We start from the raw sequence: 10,000 nt of genomic DNA on the forward strand, positions 1-10,000 counted from the left end.
CCATAAGGCTCTATATAGTGTACTATTTTAGACCAGGGCCCATAAGGCTCTATATAGTGTACTACTTTAGACCAGGGCCCATAAGGCTCTATATAGTGTACTACTTTAGACCAGGGCCCATAAGGCTCTATATAGTGTACTACTTTAGACCAGTGCCATAAGGCTCTATATAGTGTACTCCTTTAGACCAGGGCCCATAAGGCTCTATATAGTGTACTACTTTAGACCAGGGCCCATTGGGCTCTATATAGTGTACTACTTTAGACCAGGACCCATAAGGCTCTATATAGTGTACTCCTTTAGACCAGGGCCCATAAGGCTCTATATAGTGTACTACTTTAGACCAGGGCCCATAAGGCTCTATATAGTGTACTCCTTTAGACCAGGGCCATAAGGCTCTATATAGTGTACTCCTTTAGACCAGGGCCCATAAGGCTCTATATAGAAAATAGGGTGCCATTTGGGATGCATTCCACCTCCGACCCTTCCAAGTCTCAACAAGGTCTCTTGTATTCTGAAGAACTGGAGTCTCCAGGGTTAAGTTCTAGTTCAGCCAGAACACCTAGTCGCTCTCCAGGACCGGAGTTGGAGACCCCTGATATAGAATGACCAGGGACCTGAGTCGGAGACCCCTGATATAGAATGACCAGGGACCTGAGTCGGAGACCCCTGATATAGAATGACCAGGACTGGAGTTGGAGACACCTGATATAGAATGACCAGGGACTGGAGTTAGAGACCCCTGATATAGAATGACCAGGACTGGAGTTGGAGACACCTGATATAGAATGACCAGGGACTGGAGTTGGAGACCCCTGATATAGAATGACCAGGGACTGGAGTTGGAGACCCCTGATATAGAATGACCAGGGACTGGAGTTAGAGACCCCTGATATAGAATGACCAGGACTGGAGTTGGAGACCCCTGATATAGAATGACCAGGACTGGAGTTGGAGACCCCTGATATAGAATGACCAGGGACTGGAGTTGGAGACCCCTGATATAGAATGACCAGGACTGGAGTTGGAGACCCCTGATATAGAATGACCAGGACTGGAGTTAGAGACCCCTGATATAGAATGACCAGGGACTGGAGTTAGAGACCCCTGATATAGAATGACCAGGGACTGGAGTTGGAGACACCTGATATAGAATGACCAGGGACTGGAGTTGGAGACCCCTGATATAGAATGACCAGGACTGGAGTTGGAGACACCTGATATAGAATGACCAGGGACTGGAGTTGGAGACCCCTGATATAGAATGACCAGGGACTGGAGTTGGAGACCCTGATATAGAATGACCAGGACTGGAGTTGGAGACCCCTGATATAGAATGACCAGGGACTGGAGTTGGAGACACCTGATATAGAATGACCAGGGACTGGAGTTGGAGACCCCTGATATAGAATGACCAGGACTGGAGTTGGAGACCCTGATATAGAATGACCAGGACTGGAGTTGGAGACCCCTGATATAGAATGACCAGGGACTGGAGTTGGAGACCCTGATATAGAATGACCAGGACTGGAGTTGGAGACCCCTGATATAGAATGACCAGGACTGGAGTTAGAGACCCCTGATATAGAATGACCAGGACTGGAGTTGGAGACCCCTGATATAGAATGACCAGGACTGGAGTTGGAGACCCCTGATATAGAATGACCAGGACTGGAGTTAGAGACCCTGATATAGAATGACCAGGGACCTGAGTTGGAGACGCCTGATATAGAATGACCAGGGACTGGAGTTAGAGACCCCTGATATAGAATGACCAGGACTGGAGTTGGAGACCCTGATATAGAATGACCAGGACTGGAGTTAGAGACGCCTGATATAGAATGACCAGGACTGGAGTTAGAGACCCCTGATATAGAATGACCAGGACTGGAGTTGGAGACCCCTGATATAGAATGACCAGGGACTGGAGTTAGAGACCCCTGATATAGAATGACCAGGGACTGGAGTTAGAGACCCCTGATATAGAATGACCAGGGACCTGAGTTAGAGACCCCTGATATAGAATGACCAGGGACTGGAGTTAGAGACGCCTGATATAGAATGACCAGGGACTGGAGTTGGAGACCCCTGATATAGAATGACCAGGACTGGAGTTAGAGACCCCTGATATAGAATGACCAGGACTGGAGTTGGAGACACCTGATATAGAATGACCAGGGACTGGAGTTGGAGACCCCTGATATAGAATGACCAGGACTGGAGTTGGAGACCCCTGATATAGAATGACCAGGACTGGAGTTGGAGACGCCTGATATAGAATGACCAGGACTGGAGTTAGAGACCCCTGATATAGAATGACCAGGACTGGAGTTAGAGACCCCTGATATAGAATGACCAGGGACTGGAGTTGGAGACCCCTGATATAGAATGACCAGGACTGGAGTTGGAGACCCCTGATATAGAATGACCAGGACTGGAGTTGGAGACCCCTGATATAGAATGACCAGGACTGGAGTTGGAGACCCCTGATATAGAATGACCAGGACTGGAGTTGGAGACCCTGATATAGAATGACCAGGACTGGAGTTGGAGACACCTGATATAGAATGACCAGGACTGGAGTTGGAGACCCCTGATATAGAATGACCAGGACTGGAGTTGGAGACCCTGATATAGAATGACCAGGACTGGAGTTGGAGACCCTGATATAGAATGACCAGGGACTGGAGTTGGAGACCCTGATATAGAATGACCAGGGACCTGAGTTGGAGACACCTGATATAGAATGACCAGGACTGGAGTTGGAGACCCCTGATATAGAATGACCAGGGACTGGAGTTGGAGACCCCTGATATAGAATGACCAGGACTGGAGTTAGAGACCCCTGATATAGAATGACCAGGACTGGAGTTAGAGACCCCTGATATAGAATGACCAGGACTGGAGTTGGAGACCCCTGATATAGAATGACCAGGGACTGGAGTTGGAGACACCTGATATAGAATGACCAGGACTGGAGTTAGAGACGCCTGATATAGAATGACCAGGACTGGAGTTAGAGACGCCTGATATAGAATGACCAGGACTGGAGTTGGAGACACCTGATATAGAATGACCAGGACTGGAGTTAGAGACGCCTGATATAGAATGACCAGGACTGGAGTTAGAGACCCCTGATATAGAATGACCAGGGACTGGAGTTGGAGACCCCTGATATAGAATGACCAGGGACTGGAGTTGGAGACGCCTGATATAGAATGACCAGGACTGGAGTTGGAGACCCCTGATATAGAATGACCAGGGACTGGAGTTGGAGATGCCTGATATAGAATGACCAGGACTGGAGTTGGAGACCCCTGATATAGAATGACCAGGACTGGAGTTGGAGACCCCTGATATAGAATGACCAGGGACTGGAGTTGGAGACCCTGATATAGAATGACCAGGGACTGGAGTTGGAGACGCCTGATATAGAATGACCAGGGACTGGAGTTGGAGACACCTGATATAGAATGACCAGGACTGGAGTTGGAGACACCTGATATAGAATGACCAGGACTGGAGTTAGAGACCCCTGATATAGAATGACCAGGGACTGGAGTTGGAGACACCTGATATAGAATGACCAGGGACCTGAGTTGGAGACCCCTGATATAGAATGACCAGGGACCTGAGTCGGAGACCCCTGATATAGAATGACCAGGGACCTGAGTTGGAGACCCCTGATATAGAATGACCAGGACTGGAGTTGGAGACCCCTGATATAGAATGACCAGGGACTGGAGTTAGAGACGCCTGATATAGAATGACCAGGGACCTGAGTTGGAGACCCCTGATATAGAATGACCAGGACTGGAGTTGGAGACACCTGATATAGAATGACCAGGGACCTGAGTTGGAGACACCTGATATAGAATGACCAGGACTGGAGTTAGAGACCCCTGATATAGAATGACCAGGGACCTGAGTTGGAGACCCCTGATATAGAATGACCAGGACTGGAGTTGGAGACACCTGATATAGAATGACCAGGGACCTGAGTTGGAGACCCCTGATATAGAATGACCAGGACTGGAGTTAGAGACCCCTGATACAGAATGACCAGGGACTGGAGTTAGAGACCCCTGATATAGAATGACCAGGGACTGGAGTTGGAGACACCTGATATAGAATTACCAGGACTGGAGTTGGAGACCCCTGATATAGAATGACCAGGACTGGAGTTGGAGACCCCTGATATAGAATGACCAGGACTGGAGTTGGAGACCCCTGATATAGAATGACCAGGACTGGAGTTGGAGACACCTGATATAGAATGACCAGGACTGGAGTTGGAGACACCTGATATAGAATGACCAGGGACTGGAGTTGGAGACCCCTGATATAGAATGACCAGGACTGGAGTTGGAGACACCTGATATAGAATGACCAGGACTGGAGTTGGAGACACCTGATATAGAATGACCAGGACTGGAGTTGGAGACCCCTGATATAGAATGACCAGGACTGGAGTTGGAGACACCTGATATAGAATGACCAGGACTGGAGTTAGAGACGCCTGATATAGAATGACCAGGACTGGAGTTAGAGACCCCTGATATAGAATGACCAGGGACTGGAGTTGGAGACACCTGATATAGAATGACCAGGGACTGGAGTTGGAGACCCCTGATATAGAATGACCAGGACTGGAGTTAGAGACCCCTGATATAGAATGACCAGGGACTGGAGTTGGAGACCCCTGATATAGAATGACCAGGGACTGGAGTTGGAGACGCCTGATATAGAATGACCAGGACTGGAGTTAGAGACCCTGATATAGAATGACCAGGGACTGGAGTTAGAGACCCCTGATATAGAATGACCAGGACTGGAGTTAGAGACCCTGATATAGAATGACCAGGGACTGGAGTTGGAGACGCCTGATATAGAATGACCAGGGACTGGAGTTGGAGACACCTGATATAGAATGACCAGGGACTGGAGTTGGAGACACCTGATATAGAATGACCAGGGACTGGAGTTGGAGACGCCTGATATAGAATGACCAGGACTGGAGTTGGAGACCCCTGATATAGAATGACCAGGACTGGAGTTGGAGACCCCTGATATAGAATGACCAGGACTGGAGTTAGAGACCCCTGATATAGAATGACCAGGGACCTGAGTTGGAGACCCCTGATATAGAATGACCAGGACTGGAGTTAGAGACCCCTGATATAGAATGACCAGGACTGGAGTTGGAGACCCCTGATATAGAATGACCAGGACTGGAGTTAGAGACGCCTGATATAGAATGACCAGGGACTGGAGTTAGAGACGCCTGATATAGAATGACCAGGACTGGAGTTAGAGACCCCTGATATAGAATGACCAGGGACTGGAGTTGGAGACCCCTGATATAGAATGACCAGGACTGGAGTTGGAGACCCCTGATATAGAATGACCAGGGACTGGAGTTGGAGACGCCTGATATAGAATGACCAGGGACTGGAGTTGGAGACCCCTGATATAGAATGACCAGGACTGGAGTTGGAGACCCCTGATATAGAATGACCAGGACTGGAGTTGGAGACCCCTGATATAGAATGACCAGGACTGGAGTTGGAGACACCTGATATAGAATGACCAGGGACTGGAGTTGGAGACCCCTGATATAGAATGACCAGGGACTGGAGTTGGAGACGCCTGATATAGAATGACCAGGGACTGGAGTTGGAGACCCCTGATATAGAATGACCAGGGACTGGAGTTGGAGACCCCTGATATAGAATGACCAGGGACTGGAGTTGGAGACACCTGATATAGAATGACCAGGACTGGAGTTAGAGACGCCTGATATAGAATGACCAGGGACCTGAGTTGGAGACACCTGATATAGAATGACCAGGGACTGGAGTTAGAGACCCTGATATAGAATGACCAGGACTGGAGTTGGAGACGCCTGATATAGAATGACCAGGGACTGGAGTTGGAGACACCTGATATAGAATGACCAGGGACTGGAGTTAGAGACCCCTGATATAGAATGACCAGGGACTGGAGTTGGAGACACCTGATATAGAATGACCAGGGACTGGAGTTAGAGACCCCTGATATAGAATGACCAGGACTGGAGTTGGAGACCCCTGATATAGAATGACCAGGGACTGGAGTTGGAGACCCCTGATATAGAATGACCAGGACTGGAGTTAGAGACGCCTGATATAGAATGACCAGGACTGGAGTTAGAGACCCCTGATATAGAATGACCAGGGACTGGAGTTGGAGACACCTGATATAGAATGACCAGGGACTGGAGTTGGAGACCCCTGATATAGAATGACCAGGACTGGAGTTAGAGACACCTGATATAGAATGACCAGGACTGGAGTTAGAGACCCCTGATATAGAATGACCAGGACTGGAGTTGGAGACCCTGATATAGAATGACCAGGGACTGGAGTTAGAGACGCCTGATATAGAATGACCAGGACTGGAGTTGGAGACCCCTGATATAGAATGACCAGGGACTGGAGTTGGAGACACCTGATATAGAATGACCAGGGACTGGAGTTAGAGACCCCTGATATAGAATGACCAGGACTGGAGTTGGAGACACCTGATATAGAATGACCAGGACTGGAGTTAGAGACCCCTGATATAGAATGACCAGGGACTGGAGTTGGAGACCCCTGATATAGAATGACCAGGGACTGGAGTTGGAGACCCCTGATATAGAATGACCAGGACTGGAGTTAGAGACACCTGATATAGAATGACCAGGACTGGAGTTAGAGACCCCTGATATAGAATGACCAGGGACTGGAGTTAGAGACGCCTGATATAGAATGACCAGGACTGGAGTTGGAGACCCCTGATATAGAATGACCAGGGACTGGAGTTAGAGACGCCTGATATAGAATGACCAGGGACTGGAGTTGGAGACCCCTGATATAGAATGACCAGGGACTGGAGTTAGAGACGCCTGATATAGAATGACCAGGGACTGGAGTTGGAGACCCCTGATATAGAATGACCAGGGACTGGAGTTAGAGACGCCTGATATAGAATGACCAGGGACTGGAGTTGGAGACGCCTGATATAGAATGACCAGGACTGGAGTTAGAGACCCCTGATATAGAATGACCAGGGACTGGAGTTAGAGACCCCTGATATAGAATGACCAGGACTGGAGTTGGAGACCCCTGATATAGAATGACCAGGACTGGAGTTGGAGACCCCTGATATAGAATGACCAGGGACTGGAGTTGGAGACCCCTGATATAGAATGACCAGGGACTGGAGTTAGAGACCCCTGATATAGAATGACCAGGGACTGGAGTTAGAGACGCCTGATATAGAATGACCAGGGACCTGAGTTGGAGACCCCTGATATAGAATGACCAGGGACTGGAGTTGGAGACACCTGATATAGAATGACCAGGACTGGAGTTGGAGACCCCTGATATAGAATGACCAGGACTGGAGTTGGAGACACCTGATATAGAATGACCAGGACTGGAGTTAGAGACCCCTGATATAGAATGACCAGGACTGGAGTTAGAGACCCCTGATATAGAATGACCAGGGACTGGAGTTGGAGACCCCTGATATAGAATGACCAGGGACTGGAGTTGGAGACCCCTGATATAGAATGACCAGGACTGGAGTTGGAGACCCTGATATAGAATGACCAGGGACCGGAGTTGGAGACCCCTGATATAGAATGACCAGGACTGGAGTTGGAGACCCCTGATATAGAATGACCAGGGACTGGAGTTAGAGACCCCTGATATAGAATGACCAGGGACTGGAGTTGGAGACACCTGATATAGAATGACCAGGGACTGGAGTTGGAGACCCCTGATATAGAATGACCAGGACTGGAGTTAGAGACCCCTGATATAGAATGACCAGGACTGGAGTTAGAGACCCCTGATATAGAATGACCAGGACTGGAGTTGGAGACCCCTGATATAGAATGACCAGGACTGGAGTTAGAGACGCCTGATATAGAATGACCAGGACTGGAGTTAGAGACCCCTGATATAGAATGACCAGGACTGGAGTTGGAGACCCCTGATATAGAATGACCAGGGACTGGAGTTAGAGACCCCTGATATAGAATGACCAGGACTGGAGTTGGAGACCCCTGATATAGAATGACCAGGACTGGAGTTGGAGACCCCTGATATAGAATGACCAGGACTGGAGTTGGAGACGCCTGATATAGAATGACCAGGGACTGGAGTTGTTCCTTGATCGTGTAACCTAGTCAGGAAATTCTCTGGGCCCTAGTTATGAACCTTCAGCTTTTAACTTGATCCTAGAGTTTGCCTTGTCAGGTCACGTGATCATGGATCACTCCTGTCCCTAAACATTACATAATGTGTGGACATGTTGGCCTAATGGTTGAATGAAATCAGCTTCCTCTTACAGCCTGCTGTCCATTATAATACCATAATATGACTGATGTATGAGGCCATCCCATTATAATACCATAATATGACTGAGGTATGAGGCCATCCCATTATAATACCATAATATGACTGAGGTATGAGGCCATCCCATTATAATACCATAATATGACTGAGGTATGAGGCCATCCCATTATAATACCATAATGTGACTGAGGTATGAGGCCATCCCATTATAATACCATAATATGACTGAGGTATGAGGCCATCCCATTATAATACCATAATGTGACTGAGGTATGAGGCCATCCCATTATAATACCATAATATGACTGAGGTATGAGGCCATCCCATTATAATACCATAATATGACTGAGGTATGAGGCCATCCCATTATAATACCATAATATAACTGAGGTATGAGGCCATCCCATTATAAGGAGATCCTCATGGTGTGAAGCAGAGCTGTGGTGAAGTGGCTCTGTTCTGGTCTGCTCCTCCTGGCTCCTGAGATCCTCATGGTGTCTGGCTAGGAGATCCTCATGGTGTCTGGCTAGGAGATCCTCATGGTGTCTGGCTAGGAGATCCTCATGGTGTCTGGCTAGGAGATCCTCATGGTGTCTGGCTAGGAGATCCTCATGGTGTCTGGCTAGGAGATCCTCATGGTGTCTGGCTAGGAGATCCTCATGGTGTCTGGCTAGGAGATCCTCATGGTGTGAAGTAGAGCTGACGAGTGTTGCTCTGAAGAGGTGTGTGGTCTTTAGCTGCTCCTCAATGTCTCTTAGTCAGTCTGTCTCTTAGTCAATCCGTCTGTCTCTCAGTCAGTCAGTCAGTCAGTCAGTCAGTCTCTCCGTCTCTCAGTCAGTCTGTCTCTCAGTCAGTCTGTCTCTTAGTCAGTCAGTCAGTCAGTCTCTCTGTCAGTCAGTCAGTCTGTCTCTTAGTCAGTCAGTCAGTCAGCCAGTCAGTCAGTCTGTCTCTCAGTCAGTCACTCAGTCAGTCTGTCTCTTAGTCAGTCAGTCAGTCTGACTCTTAGTCAGTCAGTCTGTCAGTCAGTCGGTCAGTCAGTCTGAATCTCTGTCAGTCAGTCAGTCTCTCTGTCAGTCAGTCAGTCTGTCTCTTAGTCAGTCAGTCAGTCTGTCAGTCAGTCGGTCAGTCAGTCTGAATCTCTGTCAGTCAGTCAGTCTCTCTGTCAGTCAGTCAGTCTCTCTGTCAGTCAGTCAGTCAGTCAGTCTGTCTCTTAGTCAGTCAGTCAGTCAGTCTGTCTCATAGTCAGTCAGTCAGTCAGTCTGTCTCTTAGTCAGTCAGTCAGTCTGTCTCTTAGTCAGTCAGTCTATCTCTTAGTCAGTCAGTCAGTCAGTCTGTCTCTCAGTCAGTCAGTCTGTCTCTTAGTCAGTCAGTCTGTCTGTCTCTTAGTCAGTCAGTCTATCTCTTAGTCAGTCAGTCAGTCAGTCAGTCTAGTCTGTCTCTTAGTCAGTCAGTCAGTCTGTCTCTTAGTCAGTCAGTCAGTCTAGTCTGTCTCTTAGTCAGTCAGTCTGACTCTTAGTCAGTCAGTCAGTTAGTCAGTCTCTTAGTCAGTCAGTCAGTCAGCCAGTCTGTCTCTTAGTCAGTCAGTCAGTCAGTCAGTCTGACTCTCTGTCAGT

The 10,000-nt window shown here is 48.4% G+C and overlaps 1 protein-coding gene across 4 annotated transcripts in view; it reads left to right on the plus strand.

The window, feature by feature from the left end:
- Positions 1 to 10,000, plus strand: part of tenm4 (teneurin transmembrane protein 4) — a 783,671-nt gene that overhangs the window by 394,979 nt on the left and 378,692 nt on the right. The window lies entirely within an intron of this gene.

This window comes from Oncorhynchus keta, chromosome 18, assembly GCF_023373465.1.
Source record: "Oncorhynchus keta strain PuntledgeMale-10-30-2019 chromosome 18, Oket_V2, whole genome shotgun sequence".
NCBI classification, from domain to species: Eukaryota; Metazoa; Chordata; class Actinopteri; order Salmoniformes; family Salmonidae; genus Oncorhynchus; species Oncorhynchus keta.